Genomic DNA, 17,853 nt, shown 5'->3' with positions numbered 1-17,853 from the left:
GAGGAGAACCTGAACAAATCCTCACACAGTACAGTATAAAGACTAAAAACTTGCTCTGCAATAAAGTTGGAGAACTGCGAGTCACGTACACCCTGATCCTGGATCCCAGCAAACAGCCAATAGTCCAGCTAGCTCGCTGTATCCCCATGGTGATGCCAGAGAGAGTCAAACCTGAGCTTGACTGCATGCAAAGCATGGACACCATAACATCAGTTATCAAGCCTCCAGATGGGATCTCATTCATGGTAGCAACATGTAATAAAGATGATGAGCAAGTTAAATTATGTGTCCATCTAAAAGACCTCACACATCCATCTGAGGACAGCCCATATCTATGTAAGTAGAGGCTCTGTCAATACCCAGGCTCGTTATTTGTCACAGGGATTGGTGGGACCACCCTCCACTGCTCAGGTGAAGGTGGAGGGGAAGGTCTGCAAAGCTGTGCTTGATAGTGGATCTTAGGTGATGATTATTTTTGACAGTTGGTACAACAAGCATTTAGCACACGTTCCGCTGTATCTATGGGACTCTGATAACATTTTTACCCCCACAGAGGATATCAGCAGATGCAGTTGGAGTTTCCCGGAGAGGGTGCAGTGGATAGAAGCCCCATCACCATCCTTGCTCTGGTTTACTCTGATTCACATTGTTCAGAAAACAGTCCTGTATTGTTGGACACTAATGTGAATATGGTGCGTATTTGCACACTCGCTCTCAGTTATGGTATTTCTCTAGGTCCAAAATATTGCATGGATTGTGGCAGCACTGCTGCATGATTCCTCTCTTCAGCTTCATCTTTACCTGCTCTTTGTACCAGTACGGTAAATGATTACATATTGCAGCAGTTATTGCAAAATGCAGGGAAATGTATTCGCATATTGTGTTCAAGCTGTCTGCTGCAATTGGCTTACCTTGGCTGCGACCATATCGTCGACCGCAAAGTGAAAGATGACGGCTCCCATAACTTCACAATGATAAAGGAATTTGCACAAAATTGGCATTGCCATAATGGCCCATCATGCACTCTAGTTTTTACTTTAGATGCATTCTATTATATTTAAGCTTTATAAACTGAATTCTTCCATCCATCAATCTTTTAACCTCTTATCTGGCTCAGAGTTACAGAGCCCATCTCAGGCAGGATATGAAGCATGACTTGGGTACACCCTGGATGGGATGCCAATTACTGAGACAATCACACAACTGAATTTTCATCATCATTCTCCAGTCATGATAAACTAAATTATTATTAGGAATAATTTAATATAACAACTATGACATTTTAAACAGAGGCTCCGGACCCCCCCCCCGTGACCCTGAATAGGATAAGCGTTTTCAGAAAATGGATGGATGGATGGACTTTTTAAACAACTGCTTTTGATTTTTAAATGAATTATTACTCATTTCTAGTCATTGAACAATGAATTAAACAACTCATTAATCATGACAAGTTATGAGTAAGAAAACACCTGAGCAATGTATCCTGCACAACGGTCAGCTTGGAGAGGCTAGTGTTTATTAGACAAGGCAGGTGATACAAGTCAGCAAAAGGGTTAGGGTTAGGGTTAGGGTTAGGGTGGGGGGAACCAGGGAGAGGTAGGGTTAGGGTTAGGGTTAGGGTTAGGGTGGGGGGAACCAGGGAGAGGTAGTGCGGCTGGAGTGCTGAGAGGTGTGTGTCGGGTCAGGGCCAGGGATGCCCAGGGATATGAGTCACCATCCAGCTTACTGTCCTCTAGTTTGTACCAGGGTCACTTAAAAGGGGGAAAGAAGAAAAGGAAATGTTCAGAAAGAGGAAAGGAGAGCGAGGGCAGGTGAGGATCTTGGCCTTTATTTTTCACAGCACCTGGCAGGCTTCTCCACACTAGTCTGATCGGAGCGCCCCTCCTTCCAAAGCTACTGGACTCGATGCTGGACCTTCTCCCTTCATTCTGGGGCATCCTTCCTAATCAATGGCTTCCGGTCATGGTTGATTAAGGGCGGAACCTAGATCTGGCTGTCAGTGACTTTAGTGCTGCAGTAGGTGCAGGGCCTCCTGTGAGGCTGTCCCAGGGGTGCTGTCATGACAAACGTCAGAACAAATATTTGCCATATGCTGTATATTATTTGTTAAAGTTTCACACAAGTCCATGCATTTTCAATGAATTTTTACCAATCTGTCAGTAAGCAATGTTTCCACAATGTGATAAGTTGTAGTTGATTCAATTAATATCTCAGACAAGTTAATTAACTGAGAGCTTAGCAATTGAAGAACCTGCATATGCCGTATTCCATAAGGACCAAGATTGGCAAGTGTAGCATTGTACATGGTTCCATTGAGCCTGCGTGGTGATTAAAGTAGGTTGCAGGATTGCTTTTTTCTGCTTGTGTAAGGAAAAGCCTGCTCAAAGATCTACCTTTGTAATTAGAGATTTCATTCTCGCCAGGGACAACAGGGCATTACTGTCAATCAAATGTGCCTCCAAATATTATTACCATAATCATTGTGACAATGTTCAACCGCAACCATTACTAAGCATGACTCACAATAATGCCATGTACAATGTGGGCCATTTAGCTGTTAAAAGCACCACAGGGAATTAACATCTTCTACTGATAATTTATTAGAAGAAACACACTAAAAAAATACTTGCTAACCAATCATAAACCAAAGTTTTGGTCCATTCCCAGTTTGGTCCATTCCCAGTTCCCAGTATATATCCCAGATATATATAATATATCCTAGAGATTAAATGAACATCACCACTGCTTATTTGCAAGGATGGTTCTTTCTTAAAGCTATTGCATTTTTGTGCTGACCTTTCAGACAGTAATATAAGTCTTTATGGTTTAACTGGTTGTTCTGTTTCCTGTGATTTCTTCACAAAATCCAGTAAGAGGCAGGTTCCATGTGGCTGTGGAAGTCTTGTGATTTGATGGCTTCCTGAGATAAACTGTGAATCACTGAAACTGGAACTGGATGAGCAGTAATAGAAAACGTCTGGATGGACTGATGGATGGGTACTTTCAATTACCTGTAAAGGAACTGAAGATATTTGGATATATGGTGGTTGAGACAACTGAATAATAATATGCAGGGTATCTAATTAGTTTTGGTTCCATTTTCACATTTCAGATGGTACTAAAAGCCAACATATGACATGTAAGGACTAAAAACAACATGCATATTGGAAGCGAATGGGAGTGTGGAATAGGACTTCATCAGTGTTTTGTGAATGCACAAATCACCATATTGGTGTCCTGGTGTCAGCAACCAAGTTTGAGTGCATGGTCTATCGGTGGCTGAGACATAAACAGTTATATACTGTATATTTAGAAACTGTGTACAAGTGAATGACAGAGTTCGTCACCTGACTTTGGGCCACTCAGGGAAGTCCCTTCCCTCTTCCCATCTTACAGGCAACTATTTATAATTGTACGTGGGATTAGCGGTTCTGATACTGATAAACTAATAAAGACCCTCAAGGAATGCTAATGGTGTGTAAACGGCACCTGGAATGAGCATCAAGTCACGAGTCTGTCTGAATTGGTCCCCATCTCACCCTGTTCATTCTGTCATCTCTCTCTTTGGCCAGCAGATGTCGCTGACCATCTCATCTGGCCATGTTTCTCAGGTCTGCACTGTTCTTAGTTTGTTGCCCTACTTCATGGGCTGCCATGTGGCCGAATGGGCTAATTGTACAGCTAAGAACCACGCTGTACTGTATCATCCCATTTATCATGCCACACCATAACACAAGTCGTCTGAGCCAGGTTCCCGCGATGACAGATAAATAGAAATATTCTGAACATGGGGAGATGCAGCTAAGCCATGTGAGCTGGCTGGACCATAGGGAATTCCCTATTACCATTTACATTCTGTACCATGTAAACACAGTGATCAAGGAATTAGCATTTAGAACATTGCAGTCAGACAAGTACACTGTGAACAGCTGAGAAACATTAAAACATACAGCATAAAAAGGAAAAATATTACAAGAAGATATACAACAGAGACTCAGATCATGGTCACACAAAATCCTTTGTTTATTGAAATATTATGAAGCACATTATAAAAATCCAATAAGAAGAATAAATGGATGGCTAACTAGTTTGGATTTGAGATAGGTTGGATTTAATGGTCAGTTAATTCATCCTGAACTTAAAGAACTAAATAAAAAACTACAGTTAAGCTGTCTGGAATGGACATGAAAGGGCAGAATTCAAAGTAATATAAAGTTTTGGTGTTGGCTCCTAGGATGTCCTGGCATTCAGCTTACCGCTTATCCGGGTCAAGGTCAGGGTTATTCTGGAGCCAATCCCAGGTAGCAAAGGGCGCAAGGCTGGGATGCCAGTCTATTTAAGGGGAAAAGGCAGTGGTGAACCCTGAAAATGATGTCATTTCATCACTGGGCACAAGGATGGTGTGTATCCTGAATGGGACGCCAGTCCATCACAAGACACATGCACACACCTGCATAAACACAAACACATTTATGCACTATGGGCAATTTAGAGGCATCATTTAGCCTGACTGCATGTCAGGGTGATGGTGTCAGGGTTGGTCCCCGTCTTTCCCCATTTCATCAGTCATTTCCCGGTTTGGCCAGCAGGTGCCACCCCATTCTCCTGGTGTTTCCTTAGGTTGGCATTGTTCTGTTCTAGTGTGTTTCCTTGTTATTATGTGCTTGTATTTCAGTATAGTTCTTTGTTTTGCATTCTTGTTTCTGGTTATCCATGCCTGTGTCTGGTTTGGTAATGTCTTGTTTCACATCTGTTCCTAGTGATACAGTCCTTGGTGTTTGTTAATTAACCTCCCCTGTTCCCTGTAGTTCCTAGTTAGTTCCCCTGTGCATAATTAGTGATGGCCCATAGCTGTCCCTTGTCATGCCATCATTGCTTGTGTATATTAGTGCCTGCCCTTGTCGTGTCCCTTGGTTGCTCATTGTGTTTGTCTCCTGCATGTTTCATGTAGGTGTTACTGGTTCTGGTTGATTGTTGTACATATTCACTTGTCTTCCCTCTACTTTTCTCCCTTGTAGTTTCAGCTCTTGTATATCATTATTTAACCATCCTGCCTCATTTTGCCCCCTTAAAGTTTCTGTATTTCCAGTGTACAGTAAAGTCCCTTCTCGTCTCTAAGCCACACCAGGATCATCCTTTATCTTGCCCCACTGTAAATAACCCACATAACAGGGAGAACTGGCAAACTCTACACATGGCAGAAATTAAACAGCTCACCAATCTGGGTTGCCAGCAACAACAAATTGGTCTGTGGTGGTGACACCATCACACGCATCTTTACTCTGGACAGCCCCTTGCGAGGGAAAATATCAAGGATGGATTTTTGATTAACTACAAACACAACATTTCTGAAGTCCTTCCACTTATTTAACATGTTTATGAGAGAAAGCAACTTAAAAGCACTTTTAAAATATAACAAAAAGTAACAGGATTATGTGCCTCCTGCTGAAATGAAGACTTCTTGCACAAGTAAAGTTTCACCAGATATCTCTGCACTGGACTCTCAAAATGCAAATACTTTGACATGCGTTGCAAGTATTTATGCGTTGCACACATCTCACTTCTGTCTTATGACAATAAGGGGGGACCATGGAATGATGGATCTGTGTGAGAGATGGAGAGGCCAGTGCAGGAGCTTCAGGGAAATGCTCAGTGTCCCAAATGAAGAGCAGCTGCTGGAAAACAGGTTGTCGGTGAAGAGTTATCTAAACTGATGGCCACGTCCCACGAGCCTGTGGTTTTCTGAGTTGGTGTACCACTCAGCCTCCACATGTTGAATATATTACATTCACCCCATACCTTCTATAAGATGCACTGTTGGGGGAGTATATTTACATTGCATGTAGTGGATGCTTTTGCTTACAGCAGCATGCAAGTGAGGATCAGGATGATGATTCCCTGGAAAAGGCCACTTTCATGCACAGGTTTACCCAGGCTGAATCCCAGGGGCCTCTGCTAAAAAGGGGCCCCAACTAACCTTGCTCAGAATTGTAATCCCCCCACACTTTTACTGTCGCCTCCCTCTGTCAACTTAAACTGACAAGGGGCTGCTGATCATGTTAATGTGCTTCTGTCCCTGGAGCAACTGGGGCCAAGGGCTTTGCTGAAAGGGCCAACGGTGAAATTACTCTGCTGACCACAAGATTTGAACCAGTGACTCAGACCAGACCACACATGAGTAGTTTTATGTCTGCCTTGTGTTTCTACCCTGCACTGCCCAGGATAGGCTGTGGACTCCCCTGCAACCCTGGCCAGGATAAACGTTTATAAGGTGCATGAATGGATGTGATGTAAGTAATAACACTAAACCAGCTATTAAAACTAAGCTTCTAAATATAAACAATATAACTTCTTATAAAACCTTTGCATTCCAAATAATTACAAAGCTGATGCAATTTGCTAGTAACTACTCAATTTATCCATATAAAAGAACAAAACCCACCATTTAACCACTAGAATGCAATAACTGGATGGATAATTGATTTAATGCATATTAATTTATGCTCATAGCTAGTTATTTCAGGGGGATTGAGTACAAGGTGGGTTCACTGAGCACAGTTTTAAGTGCTGTAAAATGCATTTATGGATCAGTGTGGTGTCCTGTGTTGTGAAGCAGCTGTGAGCTCTATCAGCAGGCTTCTGTACCGATTACCGGCCATCGAGGTGGGCGCGGCTTGTGTACAGACACCACGAAGATAGAGTAGTGATGCCAGTGAGTGGAGTTCTTCACAAGTTACCCAGTTAAGCGAGAAATCCTGCTTCAGCACCAGCCTCGGGGAGAGCACCATCCTCGGGGAGAGCACCAGCCTCGGGGGGAGCACCAGCCTCGGGGGGAGCACCAGCCTCGGGGAGAGCACCAGCCTCAGGGAGAGCACCAGCCTTGGCTGAACTCGGGCCTGTGGTGGCAGGTTGGTGGGGCATTGAGCCGGTCTCACTGCACGTGACCTTGATGCTGACTTGCTTCAAACACAGTTGACTTCCTATTTGCTCCTTGTTGATCTCCTTCCACATCAGAGTCACTGGCATTTCCTGCAGGAGTTGCAACATGAGGATGCAATGATGCACGAATGAATATTTAAATGCCCACCTCCTTGGGGATGATGCATGATGAAGCGCAATATACCACGTCTGCTTTGTTAATACTGCAGGACATGACATCCAGGTCCTTTAAAATAATGTACCGTACTCTCATGTCATGAGTTTTTGCTTTTTTAGATTGTATCGGTTCTTCTTCCTGCAAACCAAATCTCACGTCAGTTTACATTAGAGGGATTCAAACCATTATGTATTAACATGAAAGCTCAGTTCAGCTGTTTGCCCCTGCGAAATTGCTCAGCTGCTATGGAAAACGCATCACGTTTCATTTTGCTCAAGCAGTTCTGTGGGGCTTGTGAAGTCTGAGCACGGATTACATCCACCCTATTTAACAAACAAAAGCACCCCTCCAGCTCTCCCCAACCTATCCCACACTGACCATGTAAACACACCCCCGCTGCCAAATTCGGTCTGCCTAGCCAGATACTCCACGGCATGTTTTGTGTCGCACAGACCCAGGATGCTAGATTAGAACCTGCTGTGATCAGCAACACCCTCCATTCGGAAGGACTGACAGAGTAAGATCAAACTGTAGAGCGTGACTGGCATCCTGGGAGGGCAGGGGGGGGGGGGGGATGGCAATCCAGTTTCAGAAGATTGTCAAAACAAGCCCGCGCTCTACATAAATATAATCACCTATACTTAACAATATTTTGGATCATTTTTCTTTTCTGAGTGTATTGCATTTATAAACTTCTCCAGTTTTTCAAACATGGTCCCTCATGCAGAAGAAGGCTTGAGCATGTGATTAGGCCTGCAAGCATGTGATTAGGCCTGCAAGCATGTGATTAGGCCTGCATGTCTATGCTGGACCCTAAACCGCATTCACCCCCAAGTATGGCCTCAGCCTCATTCGCGGTCAGTTCTTTTTTTTACAGGGATATAAGAGAAACGCAGGCAGAAACTGGAATCATTTCGCATTATCTTACTAGACAGATGGTTGTCTTGTCAAGATGGAAAACACACTTGACAGGATAACTGTAGGATAGTGAACTTGGCGAGGGGTGGGGGGTGGGGGGGGGTATCACTGCACGCCTTTTCCATCTCGTCCGAGATGCTTACAGATCCCAACACTTCTCAGACAGCACTGTGCCATCCACAAACCACTGAAAGAGGAGCGTTTCAATGCCACTGCCAGGTTCCCCCAGGCTCAGGTAATTAGCACTATGTCCACCACTGACATCAAGGCGTTTGATTTAACATCTCCCGGTTTGTGGGCATTTCGGCCATCTGCTCCGGCGCACGCTGGTGCTGTGGACGGATCAGGGGATGCCGCCACCTCTGCCCCCTCAGTGGGGCCTTTGGCCTCTCCCGCTTTCAGGATGGACTGGAATGTGTCTGCATGTGTGTCCCCATTTACTTTTATATAACGGCATCCAGTGAGATTTAGCTGATAGAGGTGTAACGAAAAACAAACCACTGCTTCGTAGATTCAAAACCCCTAATACTTCTCAAATTTAGAAGTAAACCGATAACGCCATTACAAATCCATACTGCCTATCTGTTACTGCATTTTACTGTGATATTTTGTCTTGTTAAGACTGGAAATACAGTGGAAATACAGTTTGAAAAAAAATGAATATGCTTTTAACTTCAAAATTAGGACACATCCATACAAAATATAAACTGATTCCAAACACAGATGAAAGAACCCATGTTGTATTGAACCAAATTGTGTCAAAGCATTTCTAAATGAAAGCATGTCGAACCATGACATGTTTCTATATAGTATCGTTTGCCATCTATCAAGGCGCATATCATTTCTTCTGAGAAGATGATGTCCACCCCGTTTAGTTCATTTCTGGCTCACTTTCTTTTCCTTTTTACGAAAGGAATCTGAGTTGAGGGCACTGCAGTACAGTAATGGGTTTTGTATGTCTGTTACAATGGCCACTGGATAATTTCCAGTTGCTTGTAATACTGTGCTCCGAAACAGAATTATAACAGTATAAAGCAGGTTTAAATTCTGTTATCTAGTTTTATTATTCTGTATATGGTAGCACTTGCTTATTTTACCCAGGAGCATGAATTGCAAAAGTCATTTTTTTTGCTTATTGTTTAATATTGAATGGATGATTTTTCAGCTGTTTGCGCATGTAAATCTGGCAACGTGAACCTTCACTGTCTTAAAGCGACACCTGCTGTCTAAGAGAAGAATTGCAGAAGCTTACATTATATTTCTTATACTGGGAAACATTTTCGATTTGATAATTTTTTTCCCTGCACAATGCCACTGTTTCGTTATATATCATCTTTCCATTCCCTAACACAGGTACCATAAAGGTATTGTGAGCGTTCCATAGCAGGGCAGGGATTCGAACTTAGTGCGAAAAAGGTGCCGATTGAGAGTTATTGTGTGTCAAGAATCCAGGCATGGTGCAGGCATAAATGGTGGACGACCCACTTGCGACTCCAAGGACAAAAACAGGGTTTATTAAATGAACTAAAAGACACAAGAAAACACTAACAAAACAAAGGACCACGAGGGGGCAAAAGTAAATGGGAATAAACAAGGCAAATAACAAAAACAGGGCAGGTAAGCAGAATACACATCTAACACTGAGAATCACAAACAAACAATGAACCACTGGCAAACTGAACAGAAGCAGGGACTAAAATACTAAGGGCTAATTAACAAAGACCGGGAAAACAAGGCACAGATGAAACTAACTCAAAGGAACTAAAACAGGGAAACTAAGAACTAAGCAAGAAACAAGGAAACAGAAACTAACACATGGTGAATTACAGACAGGTAAAAACACAAGCAGGGGCACAAGGAACAAAACCAAAACCAAATACAATATCACCAGACACAAGAACTATAAAAACTCAAATGAAACACTAGGAACAAATACATAGGAGGTGGGATTCAAATATGGGACAGAAAGGTTCATAGACAACCACATGCTCAACAAGTTGAGCTATGCAGCTGACAGGGAGCAGGGGAAAACACAAAGACTGACAACACGAGGGACGGGATGACCAGCGACACCTGCTGGTCAAACGGGGAAGGGACACAGAGTGGAACAGGAGCTGACCCTGACAATTGTGTAATTCAAGGTTCTACTTAAACTTTTTTTAATCATTTGTTTTGGGACTAAAAACTTATTCTGGTGTGTTGGCATATATTTGTACTATAGTACAACAATAAATGAATACCAAATCAAATATCAATGGAATCGAATCAGCGATTCTCGTTCTCATCTCCTAGCTGGTCATTATCTTCGCTCTGTGAGTCCAGGTCCTTGCTGTTGAGTAAGAATCATAAATATGCATGAACCTGTTTATGCTGGCTGTATGTCCTTCATCACAGCTTATCGCAATGGGTCCCATCCCATTTAACATTCTCGCTTTCATTCAGCGCTTTAGCGCCCTGTTTCATTTCAAAGGGACGATATGCTAATACTTTATGGGAAGGCTACTTGTAAGCTGACACGCCTTTTAATTTAAACTAATGGGTGCGGGGGACATATCTTATAGGTTGAAGCAAACATTCTGTCTTTTCCAATTCTGATTTCCACAAATTTCCATGAAGGGTTTGCCTACTATAGGCATTGAATACAGAACATCTACCTACTATAGACAGAGTGTTGAATACAGAACATCTACCTACTATAGACAGAGTGTTGAATACAGAACATCTACCTACTATAGACAGAGTGTTGAATACAGAACATCTACCTACTATAGACAGAGTGTTGAATACAGAACATCTACCTACTATAGACAGAGTGTTGAATACAGAACATCTACCTACTATAGACAGAGTGTTGAATACAGAACATCTACCTACTATAGACAGAGTGTTGAATACAGAACATCTACCTACTATAGACAGAGTGTTGAATACAGAACATCTACCTACTATAGACAGAGTGTTGAATACAGAACATCTACATACTATAGACATGCAGCTGGGGAGTTTGTTCTGGTGCATTAATCTCAGTGCAATTGCTCTCCTTGCTAGGTTCCATGAATATATAGATATATAATGATCATTTTACAAGTTTCTACAGTGGTAGGGGTTGACATTTAAGTGGGCATTAATAGGATACGCTTAGGATAGGGGTGTAGTGGCATTTACGGGCTTGCTGCTGAAATTCAGAATTTAATTGCTTTGTTATACTGTCAAAATGGTAAGCTACCACTGATGGCTCATACCTTCCATGGTGCCTCCCAGTGATGCCGCCCATCAACCATGGTGCGGCCCAGTGATGCCGCCCATCAACCATGGTGTGGCCCAGTGATGCCGCCCAGCAGCCATGGTGCCCCCCAGTGATGCCGCCCAGCAGCCATGGCGCGGCCCAGTGATGCCGCCCATCAACCATGGTGTGGCCCAGTGATGCCGCCCATCAACCATGGTGTGGCCCAGTGATGCCGCCCAGCAGCCATGGTGCGGCCCAGTGATGCCACCCAACAGCTATGGTGCCCCCCAGTGATACCGCCCAGCAGCCATGGTGCGGCCCAGTGATACCGCCCATCAACCATGGTGCGGCCCAGTGATGCCGCCCGGCAGCCATGGCGCGGCCCAGTGATGCCGCGCGGCAGCAATCAGCTGCAATGTCTTCAGTGTTCACCTACTGCTCAGCCATAGATCTATGAGTTTCAGAGCCATTTCTTTCTTTTAATTGATCAGGCACTCCTGATTAAATATTGATTCTGATTTTGCCCCCCCCCCCCAGGAATGGGAATTGGTATAAAATTTAATTAGGATCCTCTGTCTACTGTCTATCATGTACACCCCAAACATAACTGTAAATAGAAAATATCTACAGCTATTTTTATCATCTTACATACATTTATAAATGATTATGTGGATGTCGAGAGAGTAGTAACAGAAATTTAAAAAAAAACCTGATTATTAATAAACATCAATTTTTCAAAGCACTTATCCAGTTTAAGGTTTTGGGTCACTGGCAAAGTATATCAAAGTGCAGCAGACAGGGGACACTCTGGACAGGAATACAGGCTGTCACAGGCCACATTCGTACAAACCCAATTACATTATGGGCAATTTGAGAGATACCAATTTAACTAGCTGCTTTTTGATTTTGGGAGGAACTGGAGCACCCAGAGGAAGCTGACACAAGCACAGGGATAATCTCTATAGACAGAGAGCTGGGGACAGAAATCAAAGCACAGAGTTTGAAGGTGTGAGGCTAAAGGCCTAGCCAATAAGCTAATAAGCCGCCCAGATTTATAAACACAGATAAAAAGGCTTGCAGGTTGAAGTTAATACAATGAATTGGTGGTGATGTAATCCCTTTAAAGTCATTTCTTGGTTTTTCCTGCTATAGTAGTTCTTTTAGATCCATAGCTTTAGGTGCTGTTTTTTAATTTTTCAAAACTAGGGGGCAATATTTTGCAGCATATCATTTTCTGATCTGCGTGATTCTTCTCAGTTTCTGGTTTTTTTTTTTTATTCCTCTCCGCCTTTATCCTGGAATTCATTTTACTCCCGTTTTTAGAGGCATAAGCCCTAAAATATTTATTAACTCAGAAAAATCCAGATAGCTTGTGTCTGAGCGCAACAGGAAAACAGGGACATAAGCTCTGCTTTGTTTCTGTCTCCTAAAAATAAACACTGCAAGCCCTCAAGACCTGCAGCCCGTCGTCTTCAAGTCGTTTGATACTGAGAAACCTGGGGAAACCCAGAGCTGCATTCAAGCAAATTAAACTGTGAAGGCGTGGCCTGCATGGCTGTTACAAAATTTTGACCAGTCAGAAAATCAAAGTCTGTGTGCTTCTTTGATCTTAGCCTATTGCTATTTCCTTTGGGCTCTGGCTGAGCATAGACCTTCAGTATGAAAGCCCTCTATCTTTGGGACTGACGGCTTTCCTTTGCTGCACACGACGGCGTTTAAGTGCCCTGCTCAGATGATGACCTCTGTGTCCATAGAGTCCCTGATGAAAATAACACCGCAGACTTCAAAAAGGACATAAAGGGACACAGCATGCCCCGTTTCGCCTCCCCAGCTCTGAACTCCAAAAATGTGTGAAATCTCACAAAAACCAACAGCCAGACTCAGAGCAAGAAACTAAGAGTATCCAAGAAAGAAGGTTCACCTGCTGTACCATGGTATAGCAGAAGGTTCTAAAGGAAAACTAAAGAAGGCGAGGTCGTTCTGCCTATTCCTTTGACCTGGGCAAAGTGTCCTCCTTTCTGCCTCGTGTTAAAAACTGAAACTGCTACCATGCTGATGAGTTACAGAGACACAGTTCTTTTTAAAGGCGCGTCCAAGTGTATATTAATGCTTGACGACAATGAGCATGGCTGTGAAAATTACGCTTGAAACAGTCTGCATCCCTCAGCAGTTTTGTAATTCTTTGTCTGAGCCTGAGGATCTTAGTCTGCAATGTCTTGTTCTACAGTTTTGAGGCCTTGATCCACAGCAACTCAGTCTCTTCCTGGTTTTGTATTCAAGTGATGTTGACAGGGCTGGGTCTGAAGCTTCTGCCGCTGACCCACCTGCTGCTGGATAGGTGCGTGATATAGACGTGGCTGCCCCTCCAGTCTCACTCATCTGGGTAGATCAGAACTCCCCCCCCAGACCACACCATGCTATGTTGGGCCTAAGACATGGCGGAGCTGATTTGAATCCGCCATCTGTCTAACTACGTAACTCCCTTTGGTGCCTCCTGTGTAAACATGGAAACTTGTATGCTGTGTAACGTCGTCCTTCTCTGGACATGACGCTGTGTCATGACGCGTCTAGTGGCTTTTTTTGAATGGTTATCTGAGAAAAAGAAAGGATATGTCCGATTTTTTGAGCATCCCAGAATGCAACAGTGTTGGTGAGCAAGCTGTTTACATCATTTCCCTTCCCGCAGTGCTGTGCCTGTATCGATCATCTTCTCTTTCAAGAAAACTGATGTGGACGGACACTCCGGCAAAGAAGTAAGTATCCAGTATTATTCCGACACAGAAACTTAAAACTGAAATATAATTAGCATTTAATTTGAACTGTATGTTAATATATATGTTTCACTGGAACTGCCACTGGATACAAAGTTATACAGAGGAAAACAGACAAAGCATATGTGACAATAAAATAATTAATTAAACTGGGCTGAAAATGAATTTGTAAAATAATAAAGTAAGTCTGTTATTTCATGGCTTGCTTTGAGCATGTAATATCTTTTTCATTAAGCCAGAAGGATCCTGAGGTATGGGACATGCTCCCTGGCTTCTTCTAACCAATCACAGCTGGATCTTTTTAACGACTAGTGCAACCCCGCTGATAAAATAACAGCTTGTATTAACACTGACACATAGGGTACAACTAGGGCTGACAACTCTGCTTGTGTTCAATTCTAGTATTCTGCTGGAAAGAATTAGAACTTTATATAGAGAATGACTCTGTCAGCTCGGCCTGAATTATTGATTTGGGTGTATGGCTTCCAGTGGATGGAATGCATGAACTGGATTGAATGAAAGAATGTAGGGTATGTGAATACTTTTGTGTAGCAGCTGTGGGCAATCTAACCATCCATCCATTGTCTAAACACTCATCCTAGTCAGGCTCACAGTTGACCTGAAGAAATTCAATACAGGAAATCTAGGAGCAGATGAAGCAGAATTATAAGCATTTGAATAAATTTAGATGTTGCTTTGTCGGACATTCTGGCATAAAACCCCAGTGAACTTTATCCCTCCATCCAGCTTTTAGCTACTTATCCTGGCTAAGGGTCCTGGAGCCTCAGTTATAGAAGTTGCACAAAAAGAAGTCTGAAATGTGTGCAAACAACTTCCCACGCGAAAGAAGAGCATACACACTACACACCTAGAATGGAGAGGGGACTCAAACCCCTAATGCTGTAGGTGTGAGGCAATGGTGTTACTCACAGAACCAGCAGGGGCCAAATAGTTACTATTTAAGTATTATTTCAGTTGGATAGGTTACTTTTTTTACTTTTTTTTTTATTTATTACCAGTGAATGTAAATTGAACTAAGGCAACACGGTGGCCATTTTGTGGGTTTTCCCATAGTGCAAAGATAAGCAGTTAGGCTAATTGCCCATAGAGTATGGATGTGCATGATGATAGTTAGTTTAATTGCCCATAGAGTATGGATGTGCATGGTGCCAGTTAGGCTACTTGCACATAGAGTATGGATGTGCATGATGATAGTTTGTTTAATTGCCCATAGAGTATGGATGTGCATGGTGCCAGTTAGGCAACTTGCACATAGAGTATGGATGTGCATTGTGCCAGTTAGGCTAATTGCCTGTAGAGTATGGATGTGCATGGTGCCAGTTAGGCTAATTGCCCATAGAGTATGGATGTGCATGGTGCCAGTTAGGCTAATTGCCTGTAGAGTATGGATGTGCATTGTGCCAGTTAGGCTAATTGCCCATAGAGTATGGATGTGCATGGTGCCAGTGATGGACGGCCATTACGGTTGTGCCCAGCTTTGTGATCAATGCTAACAGGAGAGGTAGTTAGAGATGGACGAAGAGATAAATGGAACCAGAAAAGGGTCAATTTTCTAACAAAATGGGTCCCTTAAAACTAACTGTTTTGAGGGACCCGGTTTGTGAGTCTCACTTTTTCCACATCCATTCCATGAGAATTTTTCCCCCAGTCCATAGGTGCCAGAGTGTTTTCTCCCTCTCTTTGCATGCGTAGGGCATCCACATAGTAAACGCCCCAGGACCACACCCTGCATGAGTAACTGCCCCAGGACCACACCCTGCATGAGTAACTGCCCCAGGACCACACCCTGCATGAGTAACTGCCCCAGGACCATACCCTGCATGAGTAACTGCCCCTGGACCATACCCTGCATGAGTAACTGCCCCAGGACCATACCCTGCATGAGTAACTGCTCCAGGACCACACCCTGCATGAGTAGCTGCCCCAGGGCCACACCCTGCATGAGTAACTGCCCCAGGGCCACACCCTGCATGAGTAACTGCCCCAGGACCATACCCTGCATGAGTAACTGCCCCAGGACCATACCCTGCATGAGTAACTGCCCCAGGACCATACCCTGCATGAGTAACTGCCCCAGGGCCACACCCTGCATGAGTAACTGCCCCAGGACCATACCCTGCATGAGTAACTGCCCCAGGGTCACACCCTGCATGAGTAACTGCCCCAGGACCATACCCTGCATGAGTAACTGCCCCAGGACCATACCCTGCATGAGTAACTGCCCCAGGGCCACACCCTGCATGAGTAACTGCCCCAGGACCATACCCTGCATGAGTAACTGCCCCAGGACCATATTCTGCATGAGTAACTGCCCCAGGACCATACCCTGCATGAGTAACTGCCCCAGGACCATACCCTGCATGAGTAACTGCCCCAGGACCACACCCTGCATGAGTAACTGCCCCAGGACCACACCCTGCATGAGTAACTGCCCCAGGACCACACCCTGCATGAGTAACTGCCCCAGGGCCACACCCTGCATGAGTAACTGCCCCAGGGCCACACCCTGCATGAGTAACTGCCCCAGGACCATACCCTGCATGAGTAACTGCCCCAGGACCATACCCTGCATGAGTAACTGCCCCAGGACCACACCCTGCATGAGTAACTGCCATACTGGCGGTGCAGCATCTCATAGGGACTTTGGCTACAGTAACAGCAAGTGAAGACAGGGAGCCCCACACTGATGATTGATACACGTGGGCCTCTTAGGCTGTCCACGGATTTCATGGTAGCTAGAGGCTCAGTCGGAGGGAACAGAGGAGTCTTTGTGCATGAACATTTGAAGGTCTGGAAGAGCATAACTGAGAATGATGTGTCTTGTGATTCAGATAATAATACCCAGCCCACGGGAAGCAGGCGGCAAGCAGAAGGACTTGGGCATCCATGTTCCGGTGAGCTGACGGCGCTCACAGTACGTCTGTGTTTGCTTCCCACTCTGAGACAGGAAGGCTGCACAGGGATTCCCCTCCCAGGGCAATCAAGCCCTCTGGGAGACGGTCCTGCATGGGACAGCCACTGAATTTATCATCCTGTCACTGCTGAGAGATAGAGGAACAGGGGCAGCTAAAGAAAAAGAAGGTTTGTGTGGAAGGGAACGTTGTATAATTGCTTGTGGGTGTGTTTGCGCACGAGGTCGGAGATGTTGGGAGTGGGGGGGCATCGAGGCTGCTGAGTGGGGGGCCATCGAGGCTGCTAATTGTTGGCCCCCATCCCACGCTTAGCCTTCTATGCTTCGCTGTGAAAGATTCTTATTTCTGCTTCACTTGGCCACCTAGTTGAGCACAGCACAAGAGCACCGTATGATGGGCCGGTATTATGAATCACATGCATCTGTCTTCATCTGCTCGAGAGGAGAAAGTGTGAGATCAGGTCCAGGCAGAATGAGGATCCACTGCTCTTGACGGCAAATGGTGCCTCACAGTGCAGTACTAATTTGTTTAAATGTTAAATCTCATGGAAAAATCACTTTCCCTGAAGAGTTTGTTTTCTTATGGTTCCTTCTTTTCTTTCCAGCTCATTTTAAGGATGGAATAGTGGACCTCGATGATTACTGTCAACATTCACTGACTGGCCCTTATATCACAGTCATGTGACTTCAGCTCAGAAATCATTGCAATGTCCTTGCAGAATTATTTATACACGCCTGGGGGACCTAATGCCCCCCCCCCTTCCTACCCATTTTCAATGTGTCATATATGGACACAGACAATTACATTCTCCTTCCAACATGAAATGGGGCGGGGGGGCATTAAAATTCAGGAACAATCCGCCCCTATGCTTTCAGAGATACATCTCATGAGGGCTGATCCCCATATCAA

Source organism: Paramormyrops kingsleyae, chromosome 6, assembly GCF_048594095.1.
Source record: "Paramormyrops kingsleyae isolate MSU_618 chromosome 6, PKINGS_0.4, whole genome shotgun sequence".
NCBI lineage: Eukaryota > Metazoa > Chordata > Actinopteri > Osteoglossiformes > Mormyridae > Paramormyrops > Paramormyrops kingsleyae.
The sequence above is the reverse complement of the archived record's forward strand: the minus strand, read 5'-3'. Positions refer to the sequence as shown.